The following is an 18,462-nucleotide window of genomic DNA, read 5'->3' as shown; positions in this document are numbered from 1 at the left end:
CTATTTTTTTTTTAATATTTTAAATAGGAACTCTTAAGTGTTTAGTAACTAAATTTTTGCAAGTTTTTGACGGTCATTGGTTACTTTGTGCTCTATTACTAAAAAAGGATTAAAAAGTGTTGTGTAGTATCACAGCGCTCGCACCATGGCAAGTGTTTTTTAACTTTAAATTTTAATATTTGAAAAATATTCTCGGAAAATTTGAAAATTGATCCGGAAATTAGATGTGAGCGTATTTGTAAGAAATTTTTAAATTCTAATTTTTCCCAACACTTTAAACGAGTTTTTCTCGAAACTCTGTTTTCAGCGTCGATGAGGAAAATTTCTTTGAAACGGCTGAATAGATAGATTTGAAATTTTCAAACGACCTTCTTTGATATATTTGTAAGGTGATAATTCAAAGAATACTATTTTTATTAATTATTTGGATTGCTTAAGCCTCTCTGGAGTGTAAATTTTTTCACAAAAATCTGCTTGTTTTTTTGATAAGCCGTAATTTTGTCAAAAAACAAAAGCTTGACTAGTCCTTCATAACAATAAATTTTTGTGGTTTTTGCATTTAAGATAATTTGAAGCAGAAAAATTTTCTTCCGCGCCAGACACCTTTTTTGAAGGTCCTTCTAGAGATTGGTTACGGTATCAAGGGAATCCAAAATTATTCAAAATAAAACGCCGTTTACTAATGTACATTAATATCTATAAATTTAAAGTATTTTTATTTAGTTATTAACAAAAATGTTTCTTCAAAAAAAAAATGTACAAAAAAAACGAGCTTTTTCTCACTTGCAAGTGGATAAAACCCCTTAAATAAAAAATATCTCGAAGGATATTTGATATGTTAGGAAGTTATATATATAAATAATATATATTTGTCTTAAAATTATTAATTTCAACACTGTTATAGAGATCTCACAGTAATATATGTTCTACTATTTAAAGTTTAAATATACAAAAGTCTGTTTGAGTCATATACCTTTCGCATATAAATCCTTGTGCTAAAATATATACACCTCCTTGTTTATTTCACTTCACTTTCAAGGTACACAATTTTAGAATGTCTATAAAAGTTGTTGAGAACACTAATAAAATTTTGTATTGCCCCCAATTTTTTTTTACAAAATAATAACTGTTAATGTTACTAAATAATTTTTAAGTTTTACTTTCTTTACAACTTTTCACGACTCAATTAATTTGCAATACCGCGTATTTATTTATTTGATTAATATGAAACGATCAGTCATAAATGACAGCTAATCTCAAACTAAAGCCCTTACAGATTTTGTAAGTACTTAAATAAAATTAAAGTAAATCTTATGTGTAATGAGCAAATAAGAGCGCTATTGTTTTCGTTAAAGTGGGAGTAGTAAAAAATACCCTTCATGACTGAGAACTCGCAAGCATTATCTCTTAAATTGAAATCAAGTTGAAGAATTAGTTGTGCTGAAAATATGAGATACTGAGGTTACGAGCAAATTTTAGTAGCAATATGGCTTTAAGCAAAGATTTGTAGAAATAAAATTCTCTAACTGATCTACTTTCATAGGTCTTTATATATTTGTATACTTGCTTTAAACGTTAATAGCTTAGCATACATTCAGGCGATTCACCTTTTTATAGACAATTTCGTTTGCTTAGCGTCGTGCAAAAACAATTCTCAAACGAGTTACACATTTATTTACAAGAAGCGTATATTCTATTGAAGTGCAAAACCAAATATTTTGTATTTAAAAAAAATTTTAAAATAATTATTTTCTTGCTCTATAATTATATAACTTTTCCTTACATATCATACCCTTCCATATTTCTTTTATATAGGGTATAAAATGTTTACAATGCGTTGCTCTTGAGTAATTATGCATTTCTAGTAGTGCAATGATTCGTGCATCCTTTTTCTTTATGTTTAACAAATAATTATATATTTCAATACGTCAATAGTATTTCCATTTCGAATGTTAATTTATTACCTTTTAATGGTTGCAATCGTCATATGGTTTGTGCGAATAAAATTGCAATTAATTGGCTGCGAAAATTCTTGTTAAAAAAGAACACTGAATATTAATGTGAGAAAATAAACTAATTGTTCTAAAACTAAGATTTATAATTAAATCGGCGGTATAAATAAACTAAAACAAAGTACTTGTTATTTCATAGTTTACTTTAAGTCAATATTTTATAGATATGCATGTTCACAGTAAAGTTACAAGCTCTTCATAATTGTTATTGTAATGTACAATTAATTATTATTACTATCTTAAATGGTTTGGAGATAACGAATGTCGGGAACATGAGTACATAAATTAATAAGATTTTATAGATGCAAATACTCGTATATTTCTGTTTGGGTTATTGTTGCAAAAATTGAGAACCTTTTGCATTAAACGAAGGAATGAAGTTCTTCAGCACTAGTATGGAAGTTAGCTATATAATATTAATGCAGCTTTCGAGATATCGTTCTGAAATTTTGCGCATGTGCTTTTCTCCACCAGAAGCTGCTCATTTGTCAGAACCGCCGATATCGGACCACTATAGGATATAGCTGCCATACAAACTGCTCAATCAAAATCAAGTTCTTGTATGGAAACTTTTTTATTCCACAAGACATCTTCACGAAATCTGTCATCGATTATTTTAAAAAGCAATATCATAATCTTTAAATATATTCTTCAGATCGGACTATTATAGTATATAGTTGCCATACAAACTGAGCGATTAAGGTCAAGATGAAGATTATGCTGTAAGCAATGCACCTGTGAAGGGTATTATAACGTTTTTCTTATTTTATTGTCATTTTAATCTTATGTCGGAAAATTTCGCTTTGCAAAAATATTCGTAGCAAAATTGGAAACGAATTAACGTTACCATCTCCGAACCGATAATTGATCGATTTCTACACAATAAGCCTAAATTACAGAAAGATATGTAGGATTATGATTTGGATTACTTCAAATGCATGTGTCGGGGTTAAGAAGAAAATAAACTATAGAAATTACTAACTTCAACGTTACACATATTTACTGTGTTTATGGTGTTAAAGACTGCTATTATTGAAACAAAATATGCAAGTATTTCAATTAGTATGAAATATATTCACATTTCATGTAATATTTTTAAAACCAATTAAGTACTCACATGACAAAAATGTGATAATTTACATATTTGCAAATTTTGTGAGCATATAAATCACTAGCAATTACTTTGGCAATAAGCCGCCTAGAATACGCACACACGCCTCACAACAATTCAATTAAGGCATTGTATGCATTTAAATGCCGTTAAGTGACAGCATACTAAATGAAATGCAAAATTTTCCGCTTATATAATACAAAACTAACAGCCTCTCCAACATAAACACACACACGTGTGCTCTTAAACTTAACTCGTAAATGTCGTAAATTTTATTGGTTGTCATTTGTAGGCGCGACAACTCACTCGCCAACGAACCAATTAAAATTCATTTACATTTTAATTTTTTCCTGGACATGCCTAACTGAATTATTTTGTAAACAAACGGTATTTAAGTACGTGTGTATGCATAGGTATGTGTAAATTATTGCTTATTGACTTATTGACAAACAAATCCTTTAGTTAGGAATCACAGCAAGACATTTTCAATTTATTGTTTAATAATACTTAATTAATTCATACACTCAATTAAAGCACTTAGAATGCAAGCATTGTCATAAAGATGATTTAATTTCGCCGATAACCCCTTTTGATATTCTATTAATACCTTACATATACACACACCAACAACAACAACAACATAGATATAAAATAGTTATCTACACGTACATACATACAGATATATGCGTTTCTCAGCTTAAAGCACGCGACCGATCATTTGCCTAACAGCGCATCTTACGATTTTGCTAGCTTCTTGCTCCCTCCATTTACCGCTGTGCGCCTATATTTGTTTAATTGATGCTCATTTTTATGGCATAATTTTTTGTTGTCTTTTCTGCTATAATTGTTTGCTTTGTGTGTGAACTTGACCAAGAAGCCGATATAAAATGTTTAAGTTATGCAAAACACGTGTACATATATATCGACATATCAAGATATTAATATAAATTTGTATGTTTGTAAAGCAATTTTATGCTGCGCCGCGTTCAATGGCATTGATGGCGCGCACTCAGCCATGAGACTTCAATAAAATATTGATGGGATGATGTACAATACTATTTATTGTGGCAACAATAATAACAAGCTAAATTGCTGTTGCTTTAGTATTTCTTCCGATTGGAAAGTTGCAAAGAATCTTCCTAAATTATTATTGTTATCTAAATTGGCTGCAATGGGCGCTGTTGGGAATGCGCACATGCGTATAAATATGTGTATAATATGGCAGATGTAAAGTGTCCACAACATACCGACTAAGATGATATAGGGAAGAAAAAGTGCTAACTTCGGCCGCACCGCAACTATAATATCCTTCACAAGTGCATTTTTTATGGCATTCAAAGGCATACAAAAAAGTTTAACTTGATTTTTATCGATCAGTTACATGACAACTATATGCTATAATAGTCTGATCTAAACAATATGTTGGAGTGATGTAGCGTTGCTAAAGACAATAATCTATGTAAAATTTTGTGCAAATATCTTGTCAAATAAAAAAGTTGTTCATACCAGAACCTAATTTTTAGCGATCACTTTGTATGGCAGCTATATGCTATTGTGGTCCGATCTGAACAATTTGTTGGGAGATTATATTATTGCCTTGGAAAATAATTTGAACCAAACTTCGTGAAGATAACTTGTCAAATACCAAAGTTTTTCATACAAGAGCTTGATTTGGATCGGCCAGTTTGTATGACAGCTATATGCTATAATGGTTCGATACTTGTTCAGGATACAAAAAACCATTTCCAACTTTACACTTATAATCATAAGTATTCCTTGTTTCTTCATTGTTTATAAAATAATCTTTTTCATTAATATTTATTCAAAAATTACGCCAAAATCAGTGTTAGCAACCTGTTGGCTTACTATGAGTAATATACTTAGTTTCAAAGGCAACTGAAATCAATTCATGCAACGTGCCACCTGCCACCGCAAAAATTCCGTTTTCATTTCAGTTACTCATCTGTATTCCCCAGCGTTACTCAGTCGCTGAGGCGGAAAAGCTCACACAAACACAAATGCGAAACATAAGTTAATATACAGTTAGAAAGATGTGTAACCCATCTCCATTTGCACACACACCTATAGAAACTAACGCTATCCACAATATTTATGCTCGTACTTACCTATTTTGGAATTTGTTTGTGTGGCAAGGATGTTGACAAGGATAATCGCTGCGTGGCGTCTACTTTGGCTGACCGTGCTTTCGTGGGAATTGTGGTTGTTGTGGTTGAACGGTTACTTTTGTTGTTCTGTCTTATTGCTATTGTTGTTGTTGTTGGCTTAGGTTGCGTGGGTGGAAATGCTTAGCGTTGAATTCCTGTGGGTAAGCAATAGAAAGTGATTGTTGTAAGAGGCTCTGTGCAATTAAGTAATGCTGTATGTTTTTTAAAAGCTACTTGTGGCGGTAATTAATCAGAAATGTGCAAAGTATTCTATTTTACAATATTTTTTTTAATGACGGATTGACTACTGTTGGGCCAAAATTGTGCAATAAATATATGTGAACTATTTTTTATCTAAACAGCTAAAAGCGTGCGATGTAATTTTGATTAATTTATGAAAACTTCTAACTGTGTTATTTCGCGTTCTTTGTGATTTTTTTAAGAGGCATTTTATTTAATTAGTAAATAAAAATAATGTATTTTGAAAATTTTGGATAACCTTGATTCCGTAGTCGATCTCCTCGAAAAAAGGTGTCTGACGGAGAGAAAAAACTGTTTGGCTTAAAATTACTTCAAATGCAAAATTAAAAAAAATATATTATTACTCTAGCTGAATAGAGGTAATAATCAAGGGACTATTTATAATTTTTATTTTTGAATTAATGGTGGATTCTTAAGTCACACTCCTGAAGTTATTATCGAAAATCTTATTCCTGCGGTCATTATCTGAAAAATATATCTAAAAAGTTCCTGTGAAAACTTCAAGTCGATCGGTCCAGCCGTTTCGTAGAAATTTTGACCGTCACCGATTCTGAAGACAGTGTTTCGAGAAAAATTCGTTTTAAGTTTTGGGAGCCAAGTACACTAAGTTAAACATTAATACGCTTGCATCTCCTAAACTATTTGCCATATCAACTACAAATTTACGAAGAATATTTTAAAATATATATATGCTATAAATATATGCAAAAAGGACGATATTTTGAAATTTGCAAGTGTATATAATACCTTAAGAAACTCATAGAAACTTTTAACGAAGTTTATGGTAGTATTCTTGGGTAACTAACCAGTAATTTAACCGATATTTGGCATGCAAGGTATTATTTCTCCTAATCACCTCGGGTGAGTGTTGTAAAAACTTTTCAGCGTAAACCGAACGTTCAAAGCTTCTCATAAAATCTCAAATATTTTGTCTTGGAAGCTGTATGATCCTGCTTAGCAATTTCCATGGTGTAAGCGCGTTTTTTGTTTTCATAAGTATTTCCAAAAACCACTTTTTGTTAATGGAAATAAAATTCATGCTCGTTAAAGCCTATTTCAATTATTTTTTAGTATGAAAATATATAAATATTAAAGAGAAATAATTTTTTTGCTTTAACAATATTATTGATTAAACGAACGAAAAAAACAATTTTTTAAAATGTAGTGTACTTCTCACCTGAATCGTAAAGCGAAAAATATAAAGCAAATAGCCGCAGGTTATGCAATTTAAATATTCGCGCAGATTGAAAGCAGAACGATTTTATGTGTGCCTGAACAGGTGGTTAGGGCTGCTGTATAAATATATATTATATTACGCATATTTACTACTGAGAGATATACATACAGATGTATATAACTATATTAACATATGATTATTTTCCAGCTACACATATTATCTCTTGGCACTTTTACATACTCCCATTGCATAAGATCAATTCGACATTTAATGTGTATATATACTTGTATGTATGTCAATAAATTGTTAAATTTTTGTATGTAATTTATACATTTTTTTTTTGAATTTTTTGCCATATCTATACATATGTGCATATATAATATATACATTTTTGTACATTCGTATTTTTACTGAAAGTGTTACCTTTTCATAAAATAGTCAAATATTTGGTATAATTGAACTCTAAGTATTTATTTCCATTACTACTTAGACCAATATTTCTGCTTTTTGTTTAAAAAGGCACGAACAGGCTTTAATGCAAAACTGCTAGAAATTTTCCACTAAAATATTTGCTTTAGTTAGTTAAACATTAATTATAATCGCACTAAAGTAAATAGTAAAATAAATGAGGTTGTTGAGAAAAAATGCTAAATATGTAATTAAAAAAATTTTTTTTTTAGTTTGACTAACCCTGCAGTGCAGTAAAAATAATAAATCAAAATTAAAATTCGCTTTATTTTCAAAAATTAAGTAATACTTCTGATCATGTTTGGTGTGCAACATATTTCTCATTATTACCATACCGCAAGTAATATTAGCAGGCGTTCAAAATAATATTTTTTTATTGGATTGGCAGCAATTACTTCAATATTATACAGTTAATGCGAATTAAAAAAGAAATAAATAAATAAAAATAATAGGTGGTATTTTTAGTTAAAAAAAATTAGCTGTTTTCTTTAAAACGATATAAAATTTTCAGCAATTTTTTTTCAAAAGAAATGCTGATAGTTTTTGGAATTTCATTTGGTTTTTATAAAATAGTACGAATTTTTTCAAGCGTTATAATTTTTAGAAAATATTTTATGAACATAAATATATATTTAAAAACATAAAAGATTTTCTGTTTTTAATTTACGTGTTTTTGATATGAACATTCTCCTTAACCATTGCAAAAAATATTTACTAATATTTCGTTATGCCCGAGCCAATAGGCCCACCCGATTTAGGTACGTATATGTACAAGTATTTACCGTGTATTTAAAAAGCTTGCGACATAGCAGTTGACTGAATTATTTGCTTTTAAAAAAATATTCTCACATTGTGTTTCAGTTCGAAAAACTGCTTCTCAAAAATTATTAGTCGACTTTGACCACCCTCCACCATATACTCGTATTTAGTGCCAAAAGTGCTTAACACTACTCTACGAAATATTGGTAATATATATTCAGTATATATTTTTTGTCTACCAGCAAATATTTTATAATATTTCTGATTTAAATTTATATTTTTAAATACACTAGTGTTCGAATAACAACCAAATAAATAACAAATTGGTAGCTAAGAGCGTCTAGAACCAATTTGCTGCCACAATGATTTGCAAAGGTTATGCTTTTTAGATTTTTTTAGATGTTCTACAATTTTGTATAATTTTAAAATGTCTTAATTCTTGAGTTCTAATTATTTTGTTCGAAACTATTTTTGGTTAGTATTTTTAAAATATTATCAAAATATATGAATTAATGTAAGAAGTATTTTTGGTATTATACCTTCCGCTGCGTTGCTTATTTTTATAAAATTCAAAATTTTTAAAATATTTAATATATATACAGTATCTTTTTCCCTAAGTTTTGCGTTATTTTGCAAGAATTTACTGCTAAAAAATATAATTTTGCTTTAATTTTGTTTGAAAGTTGCTAAATTTTAGATATTTTGTTTAAGAAAAGTAAATTGTATGCACGCCATTTAAAAAAAAAACATAAATTTAATCTTTGTGCAACAAAAATTTTTATTTTTTATTTTAATAATTATATTAAAAGAAAATTCAATATTAATTCTTACTTACTCTAATTTTTGAATAAACTTTCACATAGTTATTACAGTGTTGTAGTGTTATATATTACTGTTCATCATTTGCTTATAAGCGCGCTTTTTAACCAAAAATATTTTCACTTAAAACTTTATGCGCTCACTAAAAGTACATATTAATGTTTTTACGAAGCTGTTAAATTTTTTATTTTTTTCATAAGTTCACGCCAACACTTTAATATAGCATTTATTTCTTTTGCTTTTATCAAAAATTACCTTCAACTATTAATTGTTTTTTTTTTTTTTTGTTTAACACTTTTTAGTTATTGAAAATAAAAATGTCTTGAAATAAATAAATTATATGTATTTGTTATGCCAGTATATCCACACGGCAGCTGGCAGCTGGAAACACACTTCCATCAGCAACGAGATCTCGTCTCGCACTGACTAAGCAAGTGGCAGATGTCCTGGCAGGATGCTGTTGCCGCTATTGCCGCTGCTGTTGTTGTACAATTGTATACATATAAGTTTGTTGTTATAAAAGCGTACATAAGGCAGCTCGCCGGCGGACAGGCGCAGCTAGCAAAGTCACTCAGCAGTTAAATGCGAGAACATCCATGTATCGCGGCATTTAAGATTACTTTCCAACTTTTACAGCCTGTTGCTGGCAGCGCAGCAACAGTTGAGTGAAGTTTTCTTTTCTTTTTTCAATGCTGTTGCATGAGTACATATTCGTATGCTTGGCAAGTTTAAGTATACTACTGGTATGTAAACTGAGTACTAGCGGAGCACATACATATATAGGTATACATATGTACGTAGGTATCTATGTGTAAAAGTATGCTTGCGCTCAGAAACACTTGTTGGCTCAACGCAGTGCGTTGCAGCGTTTGCTTTATGCCTAATTGACTTCGCGTGCAATTATCATGCTTCAAGTATGTGGCGGTGCACCGGTGCGTATGAAAATGAAATGTGTAATTGCATGCATAAGCTTATGGGTGGTGCTTGTGAATGTTTGACTATAGGCTTTAAAAAAATTGTATTTTCTTACATAAAAACATAACAATTGTTTTTAATAATAATTTTTTATTTTTGGTAATATTGCTAGCGATGTTGATACACATATGTATGTTATATATAAATATAGATATATATATGTCTATTAGAAGTTTTCAGTTTTACATTTTTGTGTCTGTATATATTTTAAAATGCATGTTTATGCATAACTACATTGCTTCAAAATCTATTTTTGAATTCGCTTGAATTTGGAGCTTTCTCACCGTACTTTTAGAAAGTGATAAATGTAAAAACTCAAAGTCAAATGTCGTGTGACGTTAATAATACTCTTCATATTATAATTGAAAAAATATTTAAAAGCTATTGCTAAACGGATTAAAAAAAAATACAAAAAAAAATCTAATTAAATTTATAATTTTCAATATGCAAATTAGACAGTTAAGAATCAGCCACGAGAAATAAAATATATTATTTAGATACTTTGGAGATTTTATTTCACTGCTGCAAAAGAAAATCTGATAAATTTAGCAAAAAAATAAATTGTGGTCGAAATCATAAATTTTTTTATTAAATATGTAATTTTTTTTTTTTTTAATTGATTGGAATGTAATGAGACATTATGACCAAAAAATATACTATAAACTCAAAAGTATTTTAATTATTCTAAAATAATGTAATTGTAATACAAATATATATTATACATTTTCACAAATTTATGTAATGAAAATTAAAACTTGTCGCGATTCAAAAACAAATTTATTTTTTAATTTACATATTATTTAATTTTGTTGTTTCCTTATTTATTAATTGATGTTTCAACCTTTTTAATATTTTCATTGTTTTTTTATTTATTTAATTATTTAAAAGTTTTTTTTTTTTGCATAATTATTAATTGTTTTCTATTTAAAAGTATTTTAATTATTCTTAAATAATGTAATTGTTATACAAATATATTTTATACATTTTCGCAAATTTATTTAATAAATCTTAAAACTTGCGGCGTTTCAAAAAAAAAATTTTTTTTTTAATTTACATATTTTTTCTTATTGTTTGCTTATTTATTAAATGATTTTTTAACCTTTTAAATTTTTTTTATATATTTTTTTTATATTTAATTATTTTTTAATTTTCTTTTGTTTTTGCATAATTATAAATTTGTTTATATATAATTATTTATTATTTGTTGTTATTTCGTTTAATTTTTTTTTGTTTTTTTATATCGGTAAAAACGTTTTACGAATGAAATGGGTAGCTAATTCATAACGTTTGACTGACAGCCATAAACTTGCTCTGTGCTATGAATATTCAATTTAGCCATAAAATGACAATACAATCGACCGGTTTTAGATTAAAAGCTGCTTGCTGTACGTGTTATAATTCAGCCAAAAAAAATGCTTTTGTGCTAATAGTTGTAATGTATCATTTGTGTAAGTATATGTTAAGTTTAGTAATGTTGCCTTCTTTCTTTAACATTTCGAGCATAAAAAATCTTTGCCTTATGTTATACACACACTTATGAATAAGTATGTACATATACTCGTATATGTGCGTATTCTGAGTTATTTTGAAGCAACAGGTAAGCAACTTTTATCCGCTTCTAACATTTAATTACATAAAAAAAAAAACTAAAAGCCCAATGTGCTGCGTGCTTGACACTGTATTGGGGCAATTTATGTCGACTTTTTCTTTTTTTTTTGTGTATATATTACTTCGGTATAAGTTTTCTTACTGTAGCTGGTTTCTATTGCATTTACCATAGATTAAACGGCAAGTAAATGTTGCAGGATTTTAATGACATATATTAAGGTTGTTGTTTAAACGTTCAAAACTTGAAATTTCTGCCTCAAAAAGTGTGCAAACTTTCAGATCGATAGCTCAAAAACTGAGCAACAGTTCGCGTATATAAAGGCAGATGGAGGGATGGTCATCATGCTGATCATTTATATAACTTTATATACTTTATAGGATCTCCGATGTTGCCTTCTGTGTGTTACAAACTTCGTGACAAACTTAATATACCCTGTTCAGGTTATAAATATTATTGAATTAAATTTAAAATCCATTCATTTGAATCACCTTTTGTTATACATTTGACACTTAAATTTTCTCGGAATGCATTTTATTGCTTTCTCAGCTTTTATTGGAGCACACTTTGATAGCGAAAATATTACACTTTATATTTGATTTCTTGAAGATTCTAAAAGCAAAATTGAAATCAACACCACCGAGCTGATAGCAAAAGTGACCTCCGGCTTTGACGTTTCGCGCGCACTTGATTGCCGTTTTGTTTTTTCGCAGTCACGCAATGGGTACGAAAACTTTGGCCAAGAAAGCGATTGTAACCCCAAATACTGGCCAAGCAGGTCTTCTCTACCAAGCCTATAATTATGTATACATGAGTTGTTGTATTTTTTTGCTTATTTATTTAAATTTCGTTAGAAAAATATGCCTCGCAATCTAGTTTAATCTAATATAACACATTGGTATCATAATAAATTTGACACATTAAGGTGAGCGCAGACGTAGTTTATTGTCTAAATATATGTATGTTAAAGCTTATTAGAGTTGTAGCAGGATTTTGAAAGCCTACGTAAGCGTAATATAATTCGAAATTTGCTTAAAAATCACTTCCGGGTTTGTGTAGATTTTTGCATTTTTAAGCCTTTTAAAGTTTATTTTAAGTTCCAACATAAAATATGGTTTCAAACACTCACTGAAATGATTGAGACAATATCGGCATATTTTTGCGTTGGCTAATATGTAGCATATGTCTATATCACTTTTTGAGTATACATTGAGTTTTAGCCATTATTCATATATTTGTGTATATTTTTTTCAATACGAAAAATTTATATTTTTTGCATTTTTGAACAATTTCTTTTCATTTTTAAAACTAAAAAAAAGTATTATTATTTAAATATTTGAATTAAAAATATTTGTTTACGTTAGCTATACATTTTTTAATAAATGGCAACTCTGTGAAACCATTTTGCATTATTCTAATATTACTTTTCGTTTTAAATTTCTTGAACTGGAAAAATTAAAAAAATATTTGTACTAAATGAAATTTGCAGAACACGCCTTTATACCTACATAATTTGCCTAAATTATTTCTTAAATTTCAAATGACGTAGAAAAAAACCGAAATCTTGGCAGAGTGAGAAGAGAAGCGAAGAATATCAGAGCATAGAGAAGGTTACTTAGAATTTAAAAACGTGAATTATTAAAAAAATCTAGTAATTAATAGTCTATACACGAGTTTTTTAAAACCACTTTCATTGTCATGAAAAAATTCGAAGAATTCTTTGCAGTTAATTTATTTGTATATTCTCTATATACAATATAATTATACCCTGAACAGGGTATATTAAGTTTACCATGATGTATGTAACACAAAAAAGGAAATGTCAGAGACTCTATAAAATATATAAATAAATATAAAGTTACATAAATGATCAGCATGACGAGCTAAGTCGATTTAGCCATGTCCGTCAGTCTGTCCGCCCGTCTGCATATATACGAATTAGTCTCTCAGTTTTTGAGATATCGCTCTGAAATTTTGCATCCGACCTTTTCTCATCAAGAAGCTGCTCATTTGTCAGAACGACCAATATATGGTAGGACCACTATATCATATAGCTGATATACAAACTGAACGATCGGAATAAAATGCTTGTATGGCAAGCTTTTCCATTTCACGAGATATCTTCACGGATTATTCCCTAAAGCAGTGTTGCATACGTGTTTAACGCCTACCTAATATAAAATTTCGCTAATTATTGATTGCCTTCCCCAGCCCAACTCTCTTATTAAAGTACCGTTATAACAAATTGCTTCTATTTACTGCAATAATAGCTGAGGAATCTTCGCAAATTACGTCAAAGAAATCGAAATGAAGAGCAAAGGAAGCGAAAAATTGCAGATGTTTAACGCCCACGCGGCGACAATAAGCGCGTTTATTAAATTATTGAAATGCTTTTATATTATATTTGTAGAAGTGCATACATGCATATGTATAGCAATCGAAAGAAATGCTGGTATGCCAAAGCGTATGCGGTTCAAACAAATGTTCAGCCTCACACAGCAACCACCAAAATGCTGGCCAACAACAATATGCTGTCACAGTGCGTCCTATTGCTTTTAAGATCACACCGTATCATTAAAACTCCAACCACTTTGCATCACACTAACGCGATTCAAACTGAGGCGACCTTTTTTGTTGATTTGCTTATCGACAACTTGGAACAATTGTCACTTCCATGTGCACCACCCGCTCTCCCACACACATATACGCACATAAGCGCGCATACATGTGCTTACAATTGCATTTTGTTCTCATTTTTGGTTTATTAATAACTCCAACCCTAAAACCCTGAACAGCCTCGCCCGCAATCACACGCATATTTTCACATTTTTCATTTCCATTTGGGGATTTCCTCGGCATTTATAGCGCGGCATTGTAAACTTATTAAGTGTACATATGTAAGTATGAGTTTTTGAAATTTTTTGCTCTTTTCAAACTGGTCAAACAGTGGTGACAAAAAGAAACAAACTCGAACTTACAATAAAGAATATTTGTGTTAAAAATTGTATAAAAATTGCTAATTAAAAATCACTTTTACTTCCAATAAGCAATTTTGATAATTAAAAAAGATTTTTTTCTAGCTTGTGACCCTTCACATAGAAAAAATTAGGGAAACTTGATTATATTTATGTTAACATAGAATTATTTTACATATTTTTGAAATATGTATATTTGAGTCTTGAATTAATATATATTTTTATTTCAGACGTACGCTAGGTGGCGCTGTATTATAGCATTTTACTTTTTTTATACTTTAAACAAGGTATATTAAGTTTGTCAGAAAATACGTCGTAGTCCATATAACGATGTGATTTACACAGGTCAGTTGGTCTGTCCGTCTGCATAGTTTTTGAGATATCCAACTGAAATTTTGCATATGGTCTTTTTACCCAAAAAGGCTGCTTATTTGTCGGAACCGCCGATTTTTGACCACTATAGCTTTAAGCTGTCATACAAGCTGTCATAAAACTTTTTATTTGTCAAAATATCTTCACGAAATTTGGCGTAGATTATTGCTTTAGGTAGCCCTACAATCATCGTCATCATTTTTCAAACCGGACCACTATAACCACTATAGCATATAGCTGCCTTTCATATCGATCAATCAAAGTCAAGATAAAGAGCCATTTATACCCTTTTAAGCAATACGAAATGTACTTGTGAAGGGTATTATAATTTTGGTACAGCCGAAGTTAACGTTTTTTCTTGTTCTACGCTTTTTTTTTTGGAGTACAAGAAATTAAACAGAAACATGAAAATATTACATTAAAAAGAAACATGTTTTTATAACAAATGTTTTTTTAATAATATTTAATAAAATCATATAAACTTCGCAGTACCTTGTTTCGCTCTTACAAATTTTAGAAACCTCAATAAAACTCATTATTTCTTATTAGAACTTGTTGTAGTTCAGCTCAAAGTAGTCTAAAGCAGGGTAAAGTTGAAAATATTATTAAAATCATATTTTGGTTCCAGTTAAAGTCCAAAAAGGACTAGTTATGCAAATATTTTAATTTATTAGAGTCATTTTGTTGTTTACTGTTATCAGCTACATGTGGTTGGTGTCTACTCCATGGGACTTCAATGGCAGAGGCGAACGGCTCAAGTAGCTGACTGTGTCACTTGCAGTTATAGAAATGCATATATACAGAAATGAGTGCATATGTATGTAAATATGCAGAAGAACACATTTGCTACAGATTATTTTTGATAAAATTACTTCATTAACTTTTTATGTAAATTAAAACAAAAAAAATTGTATGAATTTTAATATGTGAAAAGAAAATATTTCTAAATTCATGAAACAATGCCGAAGTTAAAAACTAGTCATTTATGCTGGTTGAGTTGAAATTTTGTAGATAATTCATGTGAGTAGTTTGAAAAGACAATTGCGTGGGTTTTGAAGCCTCTTTATATGCATATATGTTAAACGTAATATTCGTATGTACCCTTGTATATGCGTAACCTACAACTACTCAAATGGGTATGTGTCTGATTGTGTTGTGCGTGAGCATATTTAAAAAAAATATATATACATATGTATTTTAAATAGAGAGATAAAAAGAACAAAAGCTTTAGCCGCTCATGCAAACTATTTTAATTTCCTTTTTCCGCTTCTTGACTAACTGACTGCCCAGTATTGACATACCAAAGGCTTTTGCTGTCAAATACACGCACAAACACAATTGAATTACGACTGACCATTACAAAAGCTATCAAATTGTTGTACTTGTAATGAAATTTTTGATAAATTTAGCTTATGCTATTTAAAGACATTTTAGTTGGGGATTTGTAGCGTGGAAAAATAGTTTAGTTACTCAACACCATTTCTAAATATACTTTTTAACTCAAACGGTAATTCGATCTTGTAAATGTGCTATGAATAATTCGTAAGCCGTCTCTGGTGAATAGTTGTTCCAGACTCAAGAACAACCAGTCAAATTTTATCCTTGAATAAACGTTAAACGAACATACCCGTTATTTAAACTAGCAAGAAGAAAAATGACGTTGTTCGTTTTTCAATACGTTCAAAATCGTTTAATTGGTTATAGTCGAGTACTTAGAACTTATTTTTCTACTTGTATTGAAAGTATGTTTGATATGATGTTTTTAACCGATTGATGTTTTTTCTTGTCAGAAAAATGCGTGGCATTACTTTAAGAAAAGCTGTAGAAAAGTTTGAAAAAAATTGTCCGACAAGTGCTTGGGATCTCAATGCACTTATTTAATTACTCTGTGCAGGCCGTCAAGTTTTTCCAAGAGAGGCCCGAAAATCGGTTCTTATAATAAAACATTTTTGTAAATTTCTGAATGAACTCGAAATTTACCTAATAAAATGGAATACATTTTTAAGAAAGCTTTAAAAAAATGCCACTAAAAAGTGTTTGAAAAACTTGTAACTAGCTTCATAGTGCTCTCTTTTTGTCTATATATATAATGATATATTATCGATGCCGTCGAAATCACATAGAAAGTGTTGCAAAAATATAGAAAGCAATAAAAAGTTCTAACAAATCAAAAAAGTTATATTTTACACTAGAACTATGACTATGTATTTATACCATTTCCTCTTTATTTCTATTTGATATTTTTCGATAATGTAATGATTTTTACTAAATTTGTGTATAGACTAATATTATAGATTATTTTGTTCTAACGCTTCCAATTTTCAGAGAGAGAGAGAGAGAGAGAGAGAGAGAGAGAGAGAGAGAGACCAATTTGAAGCAGGTCTTTGGTTAATCTTCATAGTTCTAGTGTTAAGCACGACATATTTAGTTAGAGAAAGTCGATTTCAGGGAATCGGCCTTGGTAAATATTCACACAAAAATAGTAAAAATTAATCAGTCAGATTCATATTGAACTTGAGTGTATATAGCAAACCAAAAAAGGCTTTTCACTGCAATTAGTTTCTTTGGTAGAAAAGTTCAAGCACTTTTTTCCAAATAATTTTGATTTTTAGCTCCGAACTCAATGAGTATAGCATTGAAACATGAGACATCTTTTTATAAACATACATAAATGCTATCAATTTTCTTACTCCACTTTCTCTCAATTAATACCCTCCATTAAATACATAAAATTCTATATAACGCACGCTTTCGCATAAATTCAAAATTTTTGCTTCTTTCTTGCGCATTTTTTCACGTTCGCCGTTTGGTGCCAAAACGCCGGTTTACTTGTTTAGCTCAATGCGTACGTTAGTTAAACGGCAAGAATTCACACACTCATTAAAACACCCTTCAACAGCTCGCTTCGTATGTATATTTTTATGTGTGTTTGTGTATATATATGTATGTATATGCTTTATGAATTGTGCGTGCAGCAGTAGAATCTTTCATGCCTTTGTGTGTTTGTCGTGCATCATCAATTGGTAAATTCAACAGCAACAAACGCCAGCGCGCAGGAAAGTGTGCAAACGAGAAAACTTCATTAAGAAATTCCTTGCATTGTCTTCTAGCATTTGTCGCCTGATTGTGTCGTCGATTTGTCAGCAATGCGAAATTCTGGACCAAGGCATTTCGCAGCTTGTTTGACATTTTTTTCTTGCTTTCTTTTCGTGGCGTACTAAAAACGCCGCAGAAATGTGAAATATTTATAAATGAGTACGTGTACAAATGCATTGATGGATGTATGCGCACTTTTCGTTATGCCTGTATATACTTGTATGTATTTGTATGTGTGACCACAAGCGAATTGGTATGAATGAAGCTGATAGGAATTTTATTTGGGTGGGCGTTAGAAATGTTTGGCAGTGGGTATTCAGGTGTGTATATGTGTGTGTTATATATATGTGTATATATATATTTATATACAATATATGCATACCATATAATATACATATAAGTCGTTATTTGGTATGCGACACACAATGTCAGCGATTCGGCCTTGCTAATGCAAAAATTTAGTTGATTATGAAATTTTGCAATCAAACAAGAGCTAAGACTTTTTAAGAGAGAGCATATCTATGTATGTGGAATGTTGCTTATTTTGGCTATTTAAAAATAGCTGCATTTAGCTTGCCATGTGCTTAAATATTACGTGATATAAATTTCTGATGTTTTTGCAATTCGTTTTGTTTTTTTCATTTTAAATGAGACAATTAACTTATT

General features: G+C 29.9%; 1 protein-coding gene across 3 annotated transcripts in view; it reads right to left on the bottom strand.

Moving 5' to 3' along the window:
• Nucleotides 1-8,871, bottom strand: part of Vmat (Vesicular monoamine transporter) — a 38,594-nt gene extending 29,723 nt beyond the window's left edge. For 2 of the 3 annotated variants that reach the window (XM_070107879.1, XM_014246587.3), the window contains exon 1: nt 974-1,250. The gene's annotated coding sequence lies outside the window, so the exon portion shown is untranslated. Of the gene's footprint in view, nt 1-973; nt 1,251-5,249; nt 5,444-8,788 lie in introns of those variants that run through there. The other variant, XM_014246589.3, reaches the window with a different exon arrangement.
• Nucleotides 8,872-18,462: the final 9,591 nt, after the last annotated feature.

Source organism: Bactrocera oleae, chromosome 4, assembly GCF_042242935.1.
Source record: "Bactrocera oleae isolate idBacOlea1 chromosome 4, idBacOlea1, whole genome shotgun sequence".
In the NCBI taxonomy this organism is placed as follows: Eukaryota; Metazoa; Arthropoda; class Insecta; order Diptera; family Tephritidae; genus Bactrocera; species Bactrocera oleae.
Note: the sequence above shows the minus strand (reverse complement) of the source record. Positions and strands in the feature narration are given on the sequence as shown.